This window comes from Chiloscyllium punctatum, chromosome 14 (assembly GCF_047496795.1).
Source record: "Chiloscyllium punctatum isolate Juve2018m chromosome 14, sChiPun1.3, whole genome shotgun sequence".
In the NCBI taxonomy this organism is placed as follows: Eukaryota; Metazoa; Chordata; class Chondrichthyes; order Orectolobiformes; family Hemiscylliidae; genus Chiloscyllium; species Chiloscyllium punctatum.
The window spans coordinates 37,729,039-37,748,811 of NC_092752.1; the positions used below are offsets into that span (position 1 = coordinate 37,729,039).

The window sequence follows — 19,773 nt, forward strand, 5'->3', positions numbered from 1 at the left end:
ACGCTGAGGGGTGACCTGATAGAGGTTTATAATATCATGAGAGACATGGATAGAATGAATAGACAAGATCTTTTTCCCGGGGTGGGGGAGTCCAGAACTAGAGGGCACAGGTTTAGGGTGAGAGGGAAAAAACTTAAAAGAGACCGAAGGGGCAACGTTTTCATGCAGAAGTTGATGCGTGTATGGAATGAGCTGTCAGAGGAAGTGCTGGGGAATAGTAAAATTACAGTACTTAAAAGGCATCCGAATGGGTATATGAAGAGAAAGAGTTTAGAGGGATATGGGCCAAGTGCTGGCAAATTGGATTAGATTTGGTTGGGATATCTGTTCGGCATGGACGAGTTGGATCAAAGGGTCTGTTTCCGTGCTGTACATGTCTACGACTAGATTGGGTTGGGATATCTGGTCAGCATGGATGGGTTGGACCGAAGGGTCTGTTTCCATTCTGTACATCTCTATGACTCTATATGCAAGCTACATGATGATTCATTTCAATGCTGTTTTGTTGTATGTTTGAAAAAAACATTGCTAAATTTATTTTAATGAAGATTGTGCTTTTAGTATTCCTAACTTCTTTTAACAAACATTAACCCAATCATAAATGTTATTTGCTCGCAACGCAAAAAAGTTGCCAGAACTCAAAAGCTGTATTCTGCTATTACTCACACAGTGTGATTTAACATTACAATTACATTTAATAACAACTCATTAATGATTTCCTTCCCTTTCTTCAACCCCTCCCATTCTTTCATGGTGAAGGGGGAAGAAATTGTAACGATGTAACTCTTTATCTTAAACTTCGGATATCCAAAAGTGCATTATAAGTGAAGTACTGTTATATATGCTATTTGTTCTTAAGAGGTTAATGTTCATGTTACATTGGTTTCATCCATTCTGTTGGTGTCACACTCACTCTATGGAAGAAAGGTGTTCTACTCTTGCTTTTGGAGGGAGCAGATGTACCTATAACATCTTCTTATGCTCTTAATAATTATAGCATTCCACATGCTGTTGTACTTATTGCTATCATGCAAGTAACCCTCAAAATAGTGCCTCTCTGTAAATACCCTGCAGTGGTGCATCCTGTATTGTTAATCACTACTTAGGCCTAATCAAAGAAAAGACAAAGGAGATCCGCTGGCATCAAACTATCTCAAACAATTTTTATTCAGTACCACATACTGATAGAAGTGGCAAAAAGCACAACGTGCCAACAGCGATAATCTGGGAAAATACCACAGAAACAACAAATTCATGAATGACAAGATTAATCAAGTTTAAATTCCATTGGTTGAGGGATTACGGAGGGTGGGACATTGTGTGTTTTTTTTGCCACTTCTGGAATAATGACATGACAATTTTTACATTGAATGTAACAGATTATTCAGACTTCGAAATCGGGAAACTTACTTTATGTATTCTCCACTGTAATGTGTTAAACTCTCCTTTAAATGGTCTATTGAGAATAGAATGTGTCCATATTACCCAAGAACTAACCATGCAATAATATAACCAAGGGGTGCAATTGCATATCTGTTCTTACACGTGTCTTCTTCAATTTTCACAAAAGTAGACGGAGTAAATATTTGGTGAGGCCACATATTAATAGTTAAAATAACCTGCTGCTGCTGCTTATAGATGGTCCATCCAGGTGATCTGCTGTCATCAAAATGAACCAGTTGCATTTTTATAGCGCCTTTAAAATTGAAAGATAACACAAGGCATATTGCAAAATAGCAGTCAGAGAAAGAAATGGATGCCAAGTCAAGGAGGGACCAAAAGATTCATTTCACGGTGAGTAAATATCCAATGTACTTGACAGCATCTGATTCACTCAGCTAAGACAATTAATAAAACTGTACATGAAAATATGATAGCTGGATCACAATATCCATTTGTTACAATTGCATATAGATACTTTAAAGGCTTTTGAACCGAATATGGACGTGCAGCAGATCTTTCCTCTTGTGCGGCTTTCTAGGGTGAGAGATCACAGTCTCAGGATAAGGGTTGGTAAATTCAAAGCAGGGTTGAGGAGAAACTATTCCTCCCAAAGGGTTGTGAATCTGTGGAATTCGCCACTCCAAAGATGCTGCGACAGTGAGTAAATTTAAGGAGGAGTTAGACAGATTTTTAATTGGTAATGGGTTGAAGGATTATGGGGAAAAGGCAGGAAAATGGGGGTGAGGAGCATATCAGCCACGATCGAATGGCACAGCAGACTCGATGGGCCGAATAGCCTAATTCTGCTCCTATATCTTATGAACTTATGAACGTTCTCTCAACCCACTGATCAACAAAATGTTGCACCCAGCATGTAAGACCGTAAGAACAAGACAAGGAACAAAGTCTCACATTGATCAGTTAGATCAACGAATCATGAATTAGCAGTGAAGGTTTGAACCAGAAATTTCCATCTAAGATATTAACTTCAAAATTAATCAAGGTACAATAAATAGGGAAAAAAAATAAAAGATTAGAGCAAGGAGGGATAAAATAGCAAAGAATATAAAGGAAGAAAAAACGTATTACAGAAAGCAAACCATCGAGTGCACACTGACTCTCTGAAGAGTATCCCATACAGACACCGTCCCTCTATCCCTGTAACCTTGCATTTTCCATGGTTAATCCACTTAGCCTGCATATCCCTGGATACTTTGGGCATTTTAGCATGGCAAATCCACTAACCTTTATATATTTGGACTGTGGGAGGAAACAGGAGCACCAGAGCACCCACAGTGCTAATCATTGAGCTACCGCACTATGTTTATTAAAATTTCTGACAATAATTAAAATCTGAAGGAAATCAGTGCCAGAGGGGTTATTTGACAGTAATTAAGATTTAAAATGCCATAAGCTCAAATAGCAATTTCATGCCATTCCATCCGTTTCAAAGTGAGCATCTCTAGTGAAAGTACTAAATTGGGTGAAGACTAACTACCGCACTATTTGGCAGAAATAGGGAATGTGAATTGGGAGTGACTGTTTGAAGGTGATTCCACATCTCGGATGTGGGAATCTTTTAAAGGCCACTTGATTAGAGTTCAGGACCACCATGTTCCTGTGAAAATGAAACATAAGAATGGCATGATTCAGGAAATTTGGATGACGAGAAATTGTGAGCTTAGTCAAAAAGAAAAAGAAAGCATATGCTAGGTTTAGGAAATTAAAGACAAACCCCTCAAGTAAGTCAAAGATAGCAGGACAGAACTCAAACAAAGAATTAAGAGGGCTAAAAATGGCCACGAAATGTCTTTGACAAACAGAACTTTTAAAAATCCCAAGGCATTTTTTATATATATTGTACACCACAGATATATGGAGCAAGAGGGTAGATAGGGAAAGAGTAGGTCCACTCAAAGACAAAGGAGGGAATTGATCAGTGGATCCTGAGGAAGTGGATGAGACCCTTAACAAATACTTTGCACTGGTATTCACAAAGGAGAAGGACATGCTGGATGGTGAGTCTTGGGAATGGTATGTTAAAATTCTAGGCATGTGAATATAAAAAAGGAGGTGCTGCTCGGTGTTTTGAAAAGCATTAAGAGAGACAATCCCCCAAGATCTGATGGGATCTATTCCACAATGCTGAGGGTGGCAGGTGAGGAAATGATTGAGGCCTAGTACAAAATCATTATATCATGTTAACTCACAGGAAAGGATCCAGAGGACTGAAGAATAGCCAACATTGTTCCTTTGTTTAAGAAGGGCAACAGGGACAATCCTTATGTCAGTGGTAGGGAAATAACTGGAGAAGATTCATGATATAATTTACTCACATTTGGAAAAATATAGACTTATTGGTGATAGACAGCATGGCTTTGTGTAGAGAACATTGTTTCTTGCAAACTCAATTGAGATATTTGAGGATGTGACAAAGAGGATTGATAAAGGCAGGGCAGTGGATGTTGTTTACATGGACTTTAGCAGGATATTTGACAAGATCCCTCGCAGCAGGCTGATACAGAAGGTGAAGTTACATGGGATCCTCAGTGAGCTGGTAAGAAAGATGCAAAACTGGCTTGATATTAAAAGACACCGAGCAGCTGCAGAATGGTGTACTTCTGACTGGAAATCTGTGACTAGTGGTGTTCCACCAGGTTCGGCGCTAGGACTCAGCTGCTTGTAATATATATAACTGATTTAGAGAAGAATGTAGGCAGTGTGATTAGTAACTGTGCAGATGAAATAAAGATTGGGAGAAGAGTATATAGTGAGGCGGATTGCCAGAGGATACAGCAGGATATAGACAGGCTGGAGACTTAGTTGGAGATAAGGCACATGGAGTTTAATCGAGACAAATTCGAGGTGATGCATTTTTGAGATCCAATACAGGAGGGAATTACACAGTAAATAGCAGGACACTTAGTACCATCAACATATAGAGGGATCTAGGTGCACAGGTCAATAGTTCCCTGAAGGTGGCAATACAGATGGATAGGGTGAACAAGAAGGCATCTGGTATGCTTGTTTTCATCAGTCAGGGCATAGAGTATAAAAATTGTTAAGTCATATTGCAGTTGTACAGAACTTTACTTAGTCCATATTTGGAGTATTTTGCACAATTCTGGTCACCACACTGCCATAGGATGTTGCCTGGTTTGGAGGGTATTAGTTATGAGGAAAGATTGGACAAACTCGGTTTGTTTCCACTTGAATTTTGAAGGCTGAGAGGTCACTTGAAAGAAGTTTACAAAATTATGAGAGGCATGGATAGATTAGCCAGGGTAGAAATTTCAATTATGACTGAACATAGGTTGAAGGTAAAAGGGGGCAAGTTTTTTTTTTACAGAGAGGATTGTAAGTGCTTGGAATGCACTGTCAGAGGTGGAGGAGGAGATGGATATAATAGTAAAGTTCAAGAGGCATCTTGACAGATATATGGATAGTCAGGAAATAGAGGGATATAGACTGATTAGAAGCAAGAGGTTTCTGGTTTAGAAAGGCATCACATGTCGTCGCAGTCTTAGTGGGCCAAACAGCCTGTTCCTGTGCTGTATTTGTTTTTGTTTCTATGAGATATGATTGCTTAGAGTTTCTGGAGAAGCGTGATATCTCAGATAGCAATTTCTTAATTTAAACATTTAACTGGGCATGTGCAGCTGCTGCAAGTTGTTGTCTGTACACCTTTCCCACTCCCAGTCCCATCAAGAAAAATAATCTGGCATTGTTAAGTACCAATGCGCTCATTCCTCAAGCGAAGTAGTGGTAAAAAGCTCCAGCAAGTGTATTGCTAAACCAGATGATCACAAGTTCAATATCAGACGAAAACAAAATTTGGCACAGGAGTCATGCTTTTCAGGGTGGAATAGTCAGACATCATCTACCATCTAACGTCATGTACTTTGATTAGTGACTTAGGAAGAGGCAGTCAATAAACTGCTAATATATTACAGAACAGTACCCCAGATTAAATCAATACTTTCAAGAAATGGGAGAAAAGATTAAGTATGTATTTTATGCAAATTCTACATTAACTCTTCAGTCTTAACAAAACAAACCTCACATCTGATGTTCACTTTGAGGTGGCAAGGATGGTGTGGGAAGTTTGAAAATATCCGGATGCTCAAGGAAGAGGGTGAGGTGGTCTTGTTGAATGCACCAAATAGACCCTATTATATTTTTGCTCTTTTATTTAGTGCTCAGCAGACAGCAACGTGGGTGGTTGTGGGATGGTGACTGACAACTGGCAGTAGGGAATTTTGATGCTTGGGGATAGTGGTGGGGAGAGAAGTAGGGAAAGGAGGACCTCATACAATCACAAGAAAGTTAGAGAAGGTTAGTGATGGGGTTTGTGGGAGGAAAAGGAGAGATGGAGAGGAAACATTGGGCCACTGGGGCTAGAGAGTGGAAGTTATGGATTTCGAAAGGGGTGAGAGCAAGGCCACAAGCATTAAAGAGGAGACTGAAGGTTGGGGGGAGCATTCAGACTCCTGCTGGCCCGCAAGTAGTGTAGGTAACATGCACCAGATCTTGTGGACTTACCAGCTTCCAATTCCTTTTACAACCAGGTATTCTGATTGGTGGGAAACTTATGCTTCATGTGTAAAAAATTAAATTAGTTTTCCAACTGGAATGTGGGAATCTGATTTACATATGTTAATTAATGTCCCTCCTCTTCATATTTGAGAACTCACTTTGGACACTACCCAGCAGCAAAATAATAACAACCAGCATATATTCAGCACATATTTGGGGTTGCATTTCCTGCTTTGCCGTTTATAATTGCCTGCCACCACAGAACCTTTCCTAATTGTCATGTGGGGTTAATGCCAAGCACTGATGTTCATTAGCAATGCAGATTGTTACAGCTGTATAGGGAATGCATATGATGCAGCAGATATCAAAGAAAACTGCTCCAATCCAGCTGGTTTAATGGTGCATGCTGCACAGTACAGGTTGCCTCTCTACATTTCTTATCTTTTCAGCATAATGACAGGATTTGCTGACTCCTTCCTTCAAAAAGATGGAGATCACAAAAGGAACACCTGGAAAAACACGGATGTGGCCTCTTTTACTTATTGTCCTTCTAGCCAATCAACCTCTTTGAAAATCAATGCCCCTCAGCCACAGGAATGCTAAACAATTCTTTTCAGCTACCTTAGTCTTCTCATCTAGCTTTTCACACGCCAGGAAGTTCCATTCGCAAGACTTCTGCTTGTACATGTCTCCACCAAAACAATGCAACACACAAGGTGTATTTTACCGTTATTAAAAAACCAACATAGTTAACATCAAAAGATTTAATTAGCTAGAGAAGATAAAACGTATTTATCATAATGCTTCAATTGTTAAGGAACTATTTTCTACTAATAAAAGGTTAATTTTTTTTAGTAATCAAAATTATAATTCAAATGCTATCACTACTAACATGACTAAGTGTGAATGTTCAAAATATTGCAACACATTAAAGAATTCCTGTTTAAAAGATAAAGAGAAAATGATAAGTATTAACAATAATGAAAGTTTATCGAACACATTTTCTAAATGCAGCTAACCTCAAGGGTTAAAAGCTTTTTAAGATTGACACTGTGCAAAAAGTAATGATTTGAAAATGTAGACATGAAAAATTGCACACTATGAGTTTCTACTCAATTCAGTAATATGGTAGGGGTCTACTCTTGATCGTTATTTTTGCCAGTCTTTTCTCTTTCTGTTTCCTGTCAAGCAGCCAGTTTACGCTAGTCTTCATAATCAGTGCTGGCAGGGAGTTAAACTCTTGGGAACGTCACATAGCCAAAATCTACAATGTCCTCACCCAATGTCTATATACGTACAGACAGCAAGTATCCCAAACCTGGGAATGTTCATTGACTTTCTATTCAAATGCCAGAAACCCTCAGAACATTTGTTGCATCCTTACTGCTGCTCTGAGTGAACTTTAGATTAATGTGGCATAGATGGAGGAAAAATCAAACCAGGGATTCTCCTGGTTCATTTGGCTCAATTACTTGCTCTATTATATGAGGAGCACAACTGGCAAGTGAAAAGTATAAAAGAATGAAGCCTAAAGTTGCACCAAGAAATGAATTCTCTTTGTGGAATTTGATTCTTCGTTGTCAAAGATTTAGGGATACCATCAATTAGGTGATCTAACATTTTCGTTACTTGTTCAAACTTGACATGAGTTATGCTAGTATAAAAGACAGATGCAGACTTCTCCATGATTTAAGAGCAAGGTCTTAGAGGGAAACCACACTAAATCACTCCTTGCCTAATGTTTTCAATTGTCAGGTTGACAATAACACTTCACAACAGATTACCCCATATATCAGGCTTGCAAATACATCCAAAGAAACTTTGGCATGTTAGCTGACACCACAGAGATAGTGTAACTAGAATGACCTGGAACAATATGAACTATACTCACTATTCAGTAGACTGGATGTTGTTTATCAGTTGGTTTAACTATTATTTTGCCACAGAATCAAAAAATCATTGTCCGGGTCAACAAATGCCCTTAGTTATGGCAACCAAGAACACAAAGGGTCTACGAACATGAATAAAAATGTTTTTTTTCCAAAGGAAGAAGCGTGCGATGCAGATAAAATTTCAGTACCATTATTTCCTGAGATAAATAAAACTCAGATACAATCTTTGGCAGTAATTTCAGATATAGGCGTACGACTATCTTATCTATACTGATTATAACAAGGTCAGCCAGGTGGGCCTCACAGAATATGAGTCCCCTGATTGGGCCTGTTAATCTGGTCCAATCAGAGGCCTCTAGTTGATGGAAAAATACAGGAGGGTCAGATATCCTGTTCACTCTGACAGTTGGCTCTGAGGGAGCTGGATCAGTGTCAAGGTCTTTCCATGTTGAAATAAAAGGTGACCAGGTAATGGGATATCATTATGGTGTGGAGTTATTTCACCATCAACATGTCAAACTAAGTAAAGTGGGTCTACTACTGATGCATAAAGTGACTAACATGGTGTACTCAAATAATTGCAGGCAGAGTTTTAAAGTAGGAAATTGAAATTGTACTAGGTTCTCATTCAACTAGCAAAAGTCACATACTCAGATAGTCATAGAATCATATAACATGGAAACAGACCCTCTGGTCCAACTCGTCCATGCTGACCAGGTTTTCCAAACTAAAATAGTCCCATTTTCCTGTGTTTGGCCCATATTCCTCAAAACCTTTCCTATTCATGTACCTATCCAAATGTCTTTTAAATGTTACAACTGTACCTGCAACCACCACTTCCTCCGGCAGTTCATTCCATATGCACACTACCCTGTGTGAAAGAAAGCTGCCCCTCACGTCCCTTTTAAATCTTTCCCCTCTCACCTTAAAATTATGGCCTCTAGTTTTGAACTTCCCTACCCCAGGGAAAAGACTTTGTTATTCTCTTTATCTATGCCCCTCATAAATTTATAACCCTCTATAAGGTCACCCTTCAACCTCCTATGCTCCAGGGAAAAAAAGTGCCAGCCTTTCCCATCCTTATAATTCAAGCCTTCCAGTCCCGGTAACATTATTGTCAATCTTTTCTGCATTCTTTCCAATTTAATAGCATCCTTCCTATAACAGGGTGACTAGAATTGTAGGCTGGACTCCAAAAGTGGCTTCACCAATGACGTCCAAACTCAATACTCTGACAAATTAAGACAAACGTGCCAAATGCCTTCTTCACCGCCTGACCACCCGTGAAGCCACTTTCAAGGAAATATGTACCTGAACCCTTAAGTCTTTCTGTTTGGTAACAGTCCCCAGGGCTCTACAATTAACTGTGTAAGTCCTGCCCTTGTTTGCCTTACCAAAATGCACTATCTCGTATTTATCTAAATTAAACTCCATCTGCCACTCCTCCCACTGGCACAGCTGATCAAGATTTGGTTGTAGTCTTAGGTAGCCTTAGCTGTCCTCACTGTCCACTATACTACCAATTTTGGTATCACCGCAAACTTACTACTTGTGCTTCCTGCATTCTCATCCAAATTGTTTATGTAAGTAATTTATCATTTGACTGATTTAATGTGTTAGTTTGTCAATAAGCTGAAGATCATCAGGTAGTCACCAAATTAAGCTTATGACATAAGAAAAAGCAAGAGGTTTCAATTGCATATTTCTAACAAGTACACTGTCGAATGTAAATTCTGGAAGCATGTTCAATAGTGACAATTCCAAAGGTTTTGTATTCCAAGAAATCCTGCTCAAAATAATTTTCACTTCTCATTATAGGTTTCATTGGGTTAGGTTTCCAATTCTAATAAGGTACCTACAATCGAAGGCACAAAAACCTGAATGGCTTGGTTGGCTCTTTCAGGAATCAGCCAATAATAAAAGGTCTGAAACCCTGAGCCTTAAAAGAATTTCAACATGCACAATCACCAAATGTTGTTAATCGGATTTATCATTAATTAGATTCCTATGACCCAGATCTTTCAATAACTTGCCTCAATGTTGCTTATAATACAGAAAATTTTAAAAAATATTTCATAAAGGCATATTGAAATAAAAATGAACACAACTGCAAAAACAATACTATGATTTTTAAAAATTAAAGTATGGGATCTATGCATCAACGGAAAGTTGGCAAGACATTTATTTCCCATCCCTAACTACTCAAGAGGAAATGGTAGTGAACTGCCTTCTTGAACGACTGCAATTCATTTGGTGTGTTGAGGAGGAAATTCAAGGATCTTGACCCAAAGCCAACAGTGTATTTTTAAATCTGGACGGTGGGTGACTTGGAGGGGATATTGTATGTGGTGGTATTCCAAAGCATGTGTCATTTTAGAGGAAGTGGTTATGAGTTTGGAAGATGTTGCCAAAGAAACCTTGGTGAATTGCTGCATTGTATCTTGTATAAGATACACCCTGTGCAGGTGGGTTAGAAGGTGTGAATGTTTAAGCTGGTGTTGGGATGTTAAACAAATATGTTGCTTTATCCTGGATGCTGCAGAGCTTCTTTAGTGTGGTTGATGTACACTCATCTTGTGTCTTGTAAAAGGTGAACAGGCATTGTGGGATCAGCAGGTGCATCAATTGCCTCAGAATACCCAACCTCTGATCTGTCAACTGCAACACTATATGGATGGTTTAGTAAATCGTGACCTTCAGAATAATGATACTGGAAGATTTGTTGATGACAATGCCTTTGAATGTCAGGGCAAGGAGATAAAACCCTTTTGTTGAAATGGTCATTACCTGGCATTTAACTGGCTCAAATGTTAATTGAGACTATTGTCAACTGAAGTCCCAACTTTGGTAGTTTTTGCTACATTGGTGCAGAGTTCCCTCAGTAATTGAGGAGCTGCACATTGAACCAAATGCTCTGAAATTATTAGCAAACATCCCCACTTCTGACCTTATGATGAAATGATTAAATATGCTTGGGCCTGGGATTAATTTGAGGAACCTCTGCAGAGATGTCCATGCTGAAATGATTGGTCTAAAACAAGCACAGACCTTTCCTTCAGTTAACCAGGGCCAGGATGAGAAATCATGGGCTCAAATGCTGCTCCTGTTTCTGTCTCAATTGACAATTCCCCTAACCTCCATTTTTAATCCTCAATAGCTGTCAAACATCTTAGAGATGTGCCTTATATCCTACAGAAAAGGACAGTGAAGCACAGGAGGAGGTCATTCAGACCTTTGAGTCTGCACCAGTTCTTTCAGCAAAAAAATCTACTTATTTGTACCTTCCCCATGTTCTTCACCAAGTATTTATCAAATTTCCTTTTGAACAGTAATTTGAATCTGCGTCCACCACAATATCAGTGAGGGAATGCATTCAAAATCCCTACCATTATTTATGTAAAAATTGATCTTTAAGTCACTCCTGATTTTAATTCAAAACAATTTAGATAAACTTAATCTAGATCATTGGATTATTGACCTTTAAGCCATTGGAAACATTGTATTTATTCTCACTCTGCATAAGTTTATACACCTCCATCTAGTCGTCTTAGGTCCAGGAGAACAACCATAGCTTCTCTGTATTCCTTCACTCCTGGGAGGTGAAAATTTCTGAACCCTCTTTTTAAGCATTCACATCCGTCTAGTGCACAGTACTGGAAACCACAATCTTTGTAAGCTCAAACTTTAAATAGGTTCAGCAAATTTCTTCACTTTGTAAGACCTTCAAAAATCACAGGTTTCAGTATGATACACTTTACAACACAGCGTTATGAGATATGCCACCTGTTCTGCTTCCTTGAAACTCGCCCCATGCCAGAGGTTAAAATAATTTTCTTTTGAGAGTTCTTCTTCAGATTTTCCAGAGCAGTACCTTTTCAGTTTCAGATCTCATTTCTCATTCTCACTAAATCATATATTGGGTGCTGCATTTATGTATTAACAATACCCTCTGTATTTACGATGCCATATGGGACATTATTAGACTCAGACAGAAATAGAATTAGAAGAATTCATCAATATCCTTAATCATTATTGCTCCATTAAACTTCATGCTACAGCCCAGAAGGGAAACATTAATTTCCTTGACAATTCCTTCACATTTTTCAAAAGAGGCATAAATTAACAAGTTTCTTTTGAAAATAACTATTACTGTACATACTTTTATGGCAAATAGCCATCACCCTTGACACACCTTCTGGTGAGGCCACAGCTAATGTATTTCCATTCCCACATGTGCACAGAGCTGGAACATTTCAAACAGACAGTTACTACTCTATTGTTGTGACCATCCTTATTTTAGTTTTATTTTCTCATTTTTGGTTTGGAACTATGAGCTGAAGTTGAGAAGCAAACTTTGAACAACAACTTATTTTAGAAAGGAGGAAATAGCAAACAAACTGATTTTTACTTAAGAGAACTAAGCTAGAAAGATAAATTGCAGATTAATTACTGTCCGAAGAACACTACAGACATTTCAGCACTAAGATGTTCTAGACTCAGACTGTCAATTGGTTGGATGGTGAATTAGTCAAAATGGATTGATGCTGACCAGCCAATCACAGAGAATGTTGGTAAAAGAGTGGAATAATAAGAATAAACCACTCGTGACAAGGGTTTTGAAGTTGTGAGTCAATTTTGAAAAAGCATCTGGACGGTCCTGCTATGTTCTATTCTCTCTCTTTGGTTTTCACTGCAGTTGTTGACTTTGTTGGTTGTTCTGATAAGAAAATATCCCTCTGTAAGAAGTGAGGGAATAATCCTGGAAAGCTAGTGGACTTATTTGCATGAACTGGTGATTTCAAAATTCAAACAGGATCTATAGTTTACTTGACTCCAACAATTTCATTAACCAAGGATTTCTGAAGGCCTGGTACCAATTTTGAAACTGTTCAACAGGCAAATTACAATTCTTTTTAAAATTTAATTTATCCCTTAACTATGTATGTCTGTCTGTCAATTTTTGTGGGAGTTTTGATTAAGAGGGATTGGGCTTAGATTCTAGATATTAAGTAGGCTGCCTTGTTATTTATCCACATTCTGCTAAAGTTACATTATTAATTACAAATTGTTAATTTTTGTTTAAGTTATAAATTTTCTGCCAATAGCTGTTATTTTTAAAGTCTGGTTAGGAATAATTGAGCAATTTTAAGGTCATTGAATGTTTTAACTGTACTATGTTGTGAATCCAGGGAGAGGGTGGGAACCTGGTTGGGTTTGGTTTACTGTCCCCATTCCAGATTTAAAATTTTAAAGAGGTTTGTCATTACAAATGTATTTACTGCATTTATCCATATAACTGCTTCTGTACTTTTCAACCTTAAGTTAGAACACCCACACTCTTTCTTTTTATAATTACTTACTTCAGTGATTTCAAGTCTTCCTGGTTACCATTTTGCTGTGTATTCCTTAGTTGACAGGTTTAAAACTGTTCTTTCTCCTTTTCAGGCTGCGCTTCCCCTGCAGTCTCTTTCCTGCCCTTTGTGCAGGCTCCAGCCTTCTACCTTTCCCCTGGGAATGCTGTTCAAGTTAATAATGTTGCAGTATCTGGTAAGCTCAGCCAATTCTTATCACCTAGAGTGAACCAGACTGACTGAAGACTAGCTGCTGTAAGTGCTGGAGACTTTAGTGAACAAAGCAAAGAAGATTTGTACTAAGGAGGCAATTAAAGGAAAAGAGAGGGATAGAGAGATGGAGAAGTTCAGGGAGATATTTAAGTGTATAACCTCTAAGTTCTCAATGGTAGTGGTCTCGCTTTCAAAAGGGACGTAGACAGAAAACTGGAAATTATAGATCAGTCAGCTTTACGTTGGTAGTGAAGGAAATGCTAGAGTTAATTATATAAGCTTTAATAGCACCTGGCAAACAGTGGCAGCATTAGGCAGAGTCAGAATGGATTTACAAAAGAGAAATCATGCTTGACAAATCTGGAATTCTTCAAGGAGTTAGGTGGATGTGGTTTATTAGACTTTTAGAAGACATTCAATAAGGTCCTATACAGACATGAGCATATAAAATTAAAATGCATAGGATTGAGGATAGTGTATTGAGATGGATAGAGAACTGATTGCTGCAAGGAAACTCTGAGTAGCACTCTTCTTCTAATGGCAGCCAGTGACTAGTAGAGTACTGCAGGGATCAGTGCTTGGACTCCAGTCATTCACAATATATAGCAATGATTTAGATGAGAGAACTAAATAAAATATTTCCAAATTTGCAACGTTGGGTTGGGAGGGTGACCTGTGAGGATGATGCAGAGATGCTTCAATGTTATTTGAACAAAATGAGTGAGTAGCAATGCATGGAAAATTAAATATAATGTGAATAAATGGGAGGTTATCCAGTCTAGGTAGTAAGTACAGGAATGCAGATTATGATCTGAATGACTATAAATTGAGAGAGGGGAAATTTTAATGAGGCCTTGTAAACTAGTTGCTAAAGCATGCAGGTAGCAAAGATGACCAATGTATGTTGGCCTTCATAGTGAAAGGATTTGAGTACAGGAGCAGAGATGCCTTGCTGCAATTATACAGTGCCTTAGTGAGATCACACCTGGAATATTGCAGTTTGTTGTCCTACAAAGGGAGTGAAGTGAAGGTTTACTAGACTGATTTCAGGGATTAAAGGACTGACGTAGGAGGAGAGATTGAATCGGTTAGGATAATATTCCCTGGATTTCAGAAGAATGAGCAGGTATTTCACAGAGAGAGATGCAGAGGTTCAGGGTGATGCTAAAGTGTATAACCTCATAGTTCTTGATGGTAGTGGGCTCCCTTTGAAAAGGGATTCAACACAGTAAGAATGTTTCCGAGTCCAGGAGCAGGATGTCGGATAAGCCACTTAATACTGTGATGTGAAGAAATGTCTCACTCAGATAGCAGTGAACCTATGGAATTATCTGCTACAGAAAGCAGTCAAGACCAAAACATTGTATGATTTCATGATGGAGTTGGATATACCTATTGGGTCTAAAGGGATCCCGGAATATAGGGGAAAAGTAGGAACAGACTGTTGAGTTGGATGATCAGCCACAATCGTAATGGATGCACAGCTGTTTTGAATGGCCTACTCCTGCACTCATTTTCTACAATTCTATATTTAAACAAAAGGCCGTTTGGATTGCAGAGTTTGGGCATGCGTTAGTGTTATAGGAATGATGGTTAGAGGAAGTCAAAAATATAGGGTGGGCAAAGTCAGAAAGGGCTGTAAACACAGGATTCAGTGTCTTAAAGTTGAAACAATTAAAAACCAGGAGTCTGAGTCTCCTTTTGAGTATGCTCAGCGTGTTGCAAGACGAATTCTTCCTCTCAGGAGGTCAAAGATGATTGTAAAGGATCATGGTTAGAAGCATTCTTAAATTGTACACCTGAAATATCAGAGGGATTAATTCGCCAGTTAAAAGAAAAAAGGTGTTGTGGAGCCTGAGAAGGTGGACAGGCTCCCTGTTGCAGGAGACTTGTCTTAATGACTCATCTTATGGTCCTTCGGCCCACCCTCTTAAATTTCTGACTGATGCACTATCTAAGCTGATGGCCTTAGCATCATGGCATATTATTATAGTGGGGGACTTTAATTGCCTTATGGATCCTATGCTGAACAGAATGCCCAAAGGCTCCCCAAATCTTTCTTCACAATCTAAGCATATGGGTGATCTATGTGTAGAACTGGGGTTGATAGACGTTTGGAGATGTTTACACCCCACTCGCAGAAATTGTACATTCTTTTCCAATCCTCATAGATGCCACACAAGGATTAATTATTTCCTAACTCCCGCAGCTTTCTTAGATTTGGTGGTATCCTGTTCAATTGGGAATATTGCCATCTCTGATCATGCAGTGGTGTATTTAATGCTTAAGACTAAGGGTGATGCAATGGGCTCATGGTACTGGTGAAATAGATCCTTCATCCTCAAGGACACTAAGTTTGTAGAATAATTCTTGATGAAATTTGAAGCATTTTCGGCCACCAACTCAGGTTCAGCTAGTAATCCGTCCATGCCTTGGGAGACTGCTAAGGCCTATGTTAAAGGGATAATTATCTCTTACTCTGCCAGCCGGAAGCAACAGAAGGGGGAGCAGCAGCGTCTGCTCAAGGCACAACTGAAGGCACTTGAGACGGCCTATCACAGTAGGCTATCAGTGACTAAGCTGCAGCGGATCACAGCTCTCCGATCCACCTTAATCTCCACACTCACGCAAACTGCAAGGAAGGAATATTCCTTTGTGAAGCAGAAGCTGTTTGAGCACAGTGATAGGCCAGGTAAATACTTGGCATTTTTGGTCAGGAAGAAGAATGCCTCCCAGTGTATTACTTCTATTAGGGAAGGGAATGGGACTCTTACTTACGATGCTAAAATGATCATCGAGGTGATTCACAGGTTTTACTCTGAACTTTACCAGTCTGAATGCTGTGAGGACAGATGGGATAAGATGGAGCCTTTTTCTTTTGGAATTTGGATCTTCCCGGTGTGTCTGCTGAGCAGGTGTCTTGCCTTAGTGCTCTGTTAACAGCCCAAGAGATACAGGAGGCGGTGAAGCAACTTCAAAGTGGTAAGGCGCCCAGCCCTGATGGTTTGCCCAGTGAGTTTTATAAAGAATTTGTAAACATACTGTCAGGACCGATGCTAGACAAGTATAACTATTCATATAGTCATGATTGCCTCCCGCCATCCTTGGGAGAGGCTAATATCTCCCTTATCCTTAAGAAAGGGAAGACGCCAGAAGACTGTGCTTCTTACTGACCCACCTCACTTTTAAACTCTGCTTTTAAAATTTTATCAAAGACTCTGGCATTGAGGTTGGAAAGGATGTTGCCCTCTATTGTTATGGAGGATCAGATGGGCTTTATAAAGGGTTGCAGATCTTCTAATAATGTTAGGAGACTGCTTAACATGATTCAAGTGTGCCAGCAATGGTCAGTTCAAGGGTTGGTGGTTTCCTTGGACACAGTGAAGGCATTTGACCAGATGAAATGGCCATATCTTTTTTATACCCTGGAGCAGTTTGGCCTGTGTGAAGTGTTTACTAGATAGATAAGGGTCCTTTACAGTGATCCTATGGCAGCAGTTCTCACTAATGGTATAAGGTCTGATCATTTTAACATTGGTTAGGAGCAGTCAGCAAGGCTGTCCCCTTTCACCTTTGCTCTTCACATTGGTGGCTGAGCTGCTGGCAGAGGCCATTTATGGGGACCCTAATATACCTAGCCCAAAGATAGGGTCAAAGGTGCATAAGATCACATTATATGTGGATGATGTTCTCATTTTATTGCTAACCCGGCAGAGCCTGGTGTCCTATTTGATACAACGTATTAATTCATTTGGCTTTTTCTCAGGTTACAAGATCAATTTTTCAAAATTGGAGGCCATGCCTGTTGGGGTGTGTGTGTGTGTGTTGGGTTCCCCTTTAAGGTGGCCCAGGGAGACTTTCTTTATTTGGGTCTGTCACCTCTAGTTTTGATCAGTTATTCAAGGCTAATTTTGTTCATTTGTTTGACAAGATGAAACAAAACCTTCTAAGATAGGGGGGCTCTTCTAAAATCATGGCTAGGTTGAGTTGCTCTTATTAAAAGTAATGTTCTTCCTTGCTTATTATACCCTCTGCAGATGCTTCCCTTGCTTTTTCCCAGACAAATGATTCAGAAATTAAATGGTTGGTTTTGGTCTTTTTCAAGAAATTGCAAAAACAGGTAAAATCAGCAATTTTAATGATTACCATTACTGTGTGACTAATCCTTCGCAGTTTTTAACTGCTATTTACTTTTGCATTGAATAATGTCCTTTATCTCTCTATGAAGGCTCTGGAGCTTTGATTATTTCTGTTTGCATTATCGTCATAAATCTAGCAACAAATAAAAAGAACATAAAACCATAGGGCCCTGCCAAGGTCAGAAGTGGAGGCAGATATGGGCCCATTCTAGCCAGCATGGAACCTTCCTGATTCAATCTCCAGCAAGAGCCATTTTGGTTGAGGCAGGTTCAGCGTCGGCTCAGCTACCTGTCCCAATAAGATAATAAGCAAATTAAGACACTTGTTGGAGACAGATAAAGAAGGTCAACAAGGATTTTCCACTTGGCTTCCAGTTTCCCTGGTGAGAGAAGGGGCAGTTTAACTGCGTGGAGGCAGGCACCCAGCAGCAGATGGAGGACCCACATCCTATGTAGATCTACAGGCCCCCCATGGCTGACTAGATAAGGATGCAGCCAAGATCCACCCTCTAAGTGGGCTTCCCCACACCCATTCCCCAACAATGGTGGTCTGGTTGTTTTTGTTCCTTTTTTAAATTAACCTTTTAAAGAAATTGGTGAGACAGTGTCTTTATGTTGATACATTTAGTTAGTTAGTACTCCTCTCAAGTTTGAAGGCCCGAGATTAGCCCACTGGTTTCAAACACCGGCCCACCAGATTGAATTGGATAGGGAACTTGCCTCTTTCAATGTCAATAAAGGGGTGTCCCAGTCAAAATCTGACAAAATTGCTGCTTCTCCTACAGGTGAGTTAACAAGGCGAATCTTGTTTCCCAATTCCTAAGTGAAAATTCAGCCTCAAGTGTTTGCAAAATAATGTTAAAATAAGTTAATAAAGGAACATTTAATTCAGGAAATAAATTTGCAATTACACTGCAGCTGGTATGGAACACCTCTCAAGTAATGAACTCCCACCAGTTTGCTTCCTTGTAACATCAGTTTGACAATTAACAACTAAATTAAGGACAAGATCTTGCATTAAGATTAAAGTATAAATAAGTTGCAAGTTGGCATATATGAAGTTTAATTTTGATGCAAGATTATCCTTTACTTCAAATCCTGGGAGTATCTGAGATTTTAGTGTATGAGACAATTGTAAAAGGTCTGAGACAGGTTACTTGATACATTGCATCTGACAATTCCTTTTCTCTGAGTGACAACAAAATGGAAAGCAAAGATGCACTGGGACATTCAGGCGCCTGCAACACTGTACAAAGGGGAAAATCTTAAAAGTGTAATTGGTATCCTGGCTTTATTTTCAATCTCTCTGCTATCTATCATCATCATGATTCATGCAGATGTTACAATAAAAACAAATAAATTGGAAGCTGCAGGTGAAATTCAATACAGTAAAGAACAGATGCATTAATGGTCTATTTTTCCTATGTTCTTCTATCAGCAACTCCATTGTGCACAATTCCCCGCAAGAAACACTGTATAAATGAGACGATTCTGCCAACTGATTATTAATTATGAACCAAGAGTGTACACATCATTCCAATTTGTCTGTTGTGGGAGTGGTGAAATTAAAAAAAAAGCTTTTTACTTATGCCTTCTGGTTAGTTTTGTTCCACAGCTAAAATATAGTTGATGGAGTGTTTGTTTTATGCAAATAAACGTCTATTCACAAATATGTCTTAGGTAAAAGAAAATCCTCAAGTTAATCTATCACAAAAGATATTAATGTGTTAGTTAGGAAAGGAAGCTTTAATAGAAGATTCTCTGGAGCACATGGCTTACAAAAGTCTTCGCAATGAATTAAGGTTATATTTATCACTTATTCTTCATTTTATTAATATTGTATATTTGCTGAAATATTGAGTGTCAATCACATTGTCAAATTATTCAGTAGTGAATAATTGGGACAGAGTATTCAGAAAAAATTATAGAATCTAAAGTGAGCATCAATAGGTATTGCTATTTGATTGAGCTACTTGTATGTTAGCCACTTGTCACTCTTGCTCCCTTCAACTATCACACTTAGTAATTTATGATCTCTAGCTCTCCTATAGTGATGTCATCAATATCTGCGAAACAAACAAATTCAAAATATGATGAGTTATGGATAAAAAAGTCCAAAAGGGACCAATAAATCAATTGTAATTCCATGAAAATGATTGTCCTTAAAATAAAATTCTCAATGTTCAAATTTTACAAATC

General features: G+C 38.8%; 1 protein-coding gene and 1 long non-coding RNA gene across 9 annotated transcripts in view; one reads left to right on the plus strand and one right to left on the minus strand.

Moving 5' to 3' along the window:
• afg2a (AFG2 AAA ATPase homolog A) overlaps positions 1-19,773 on the minus strand; it is a 518,183-nt gene that overhangs the window by 140,710 nt on the left and 357,700 nt on the right. The window lies entirely within an intron of this gene.
• Positions 1-19,773, plus strand: part of LOC140485728 (uncharacterized) — a 34,417-nt gene that overhangs the window by 12,397 nt on the left and 2,247 nt on the right. Inside the window, exons 1-2 of one of the 2 annotated variants that reach the window (XR_011962418.1) lie at positions 16,075-16,417; positions 17,473-17,555. This is a non-coding gene — a long non-coding RNA (uncharacterized lncRNA). Of the gene's footprint in view, positions 1-16,074; positions 16,418-17,472; positions 17,556-19,773 lie in introns of those variants that run through there. The other variant, XR_011962419.1, reaches the window with a different exon arrangement.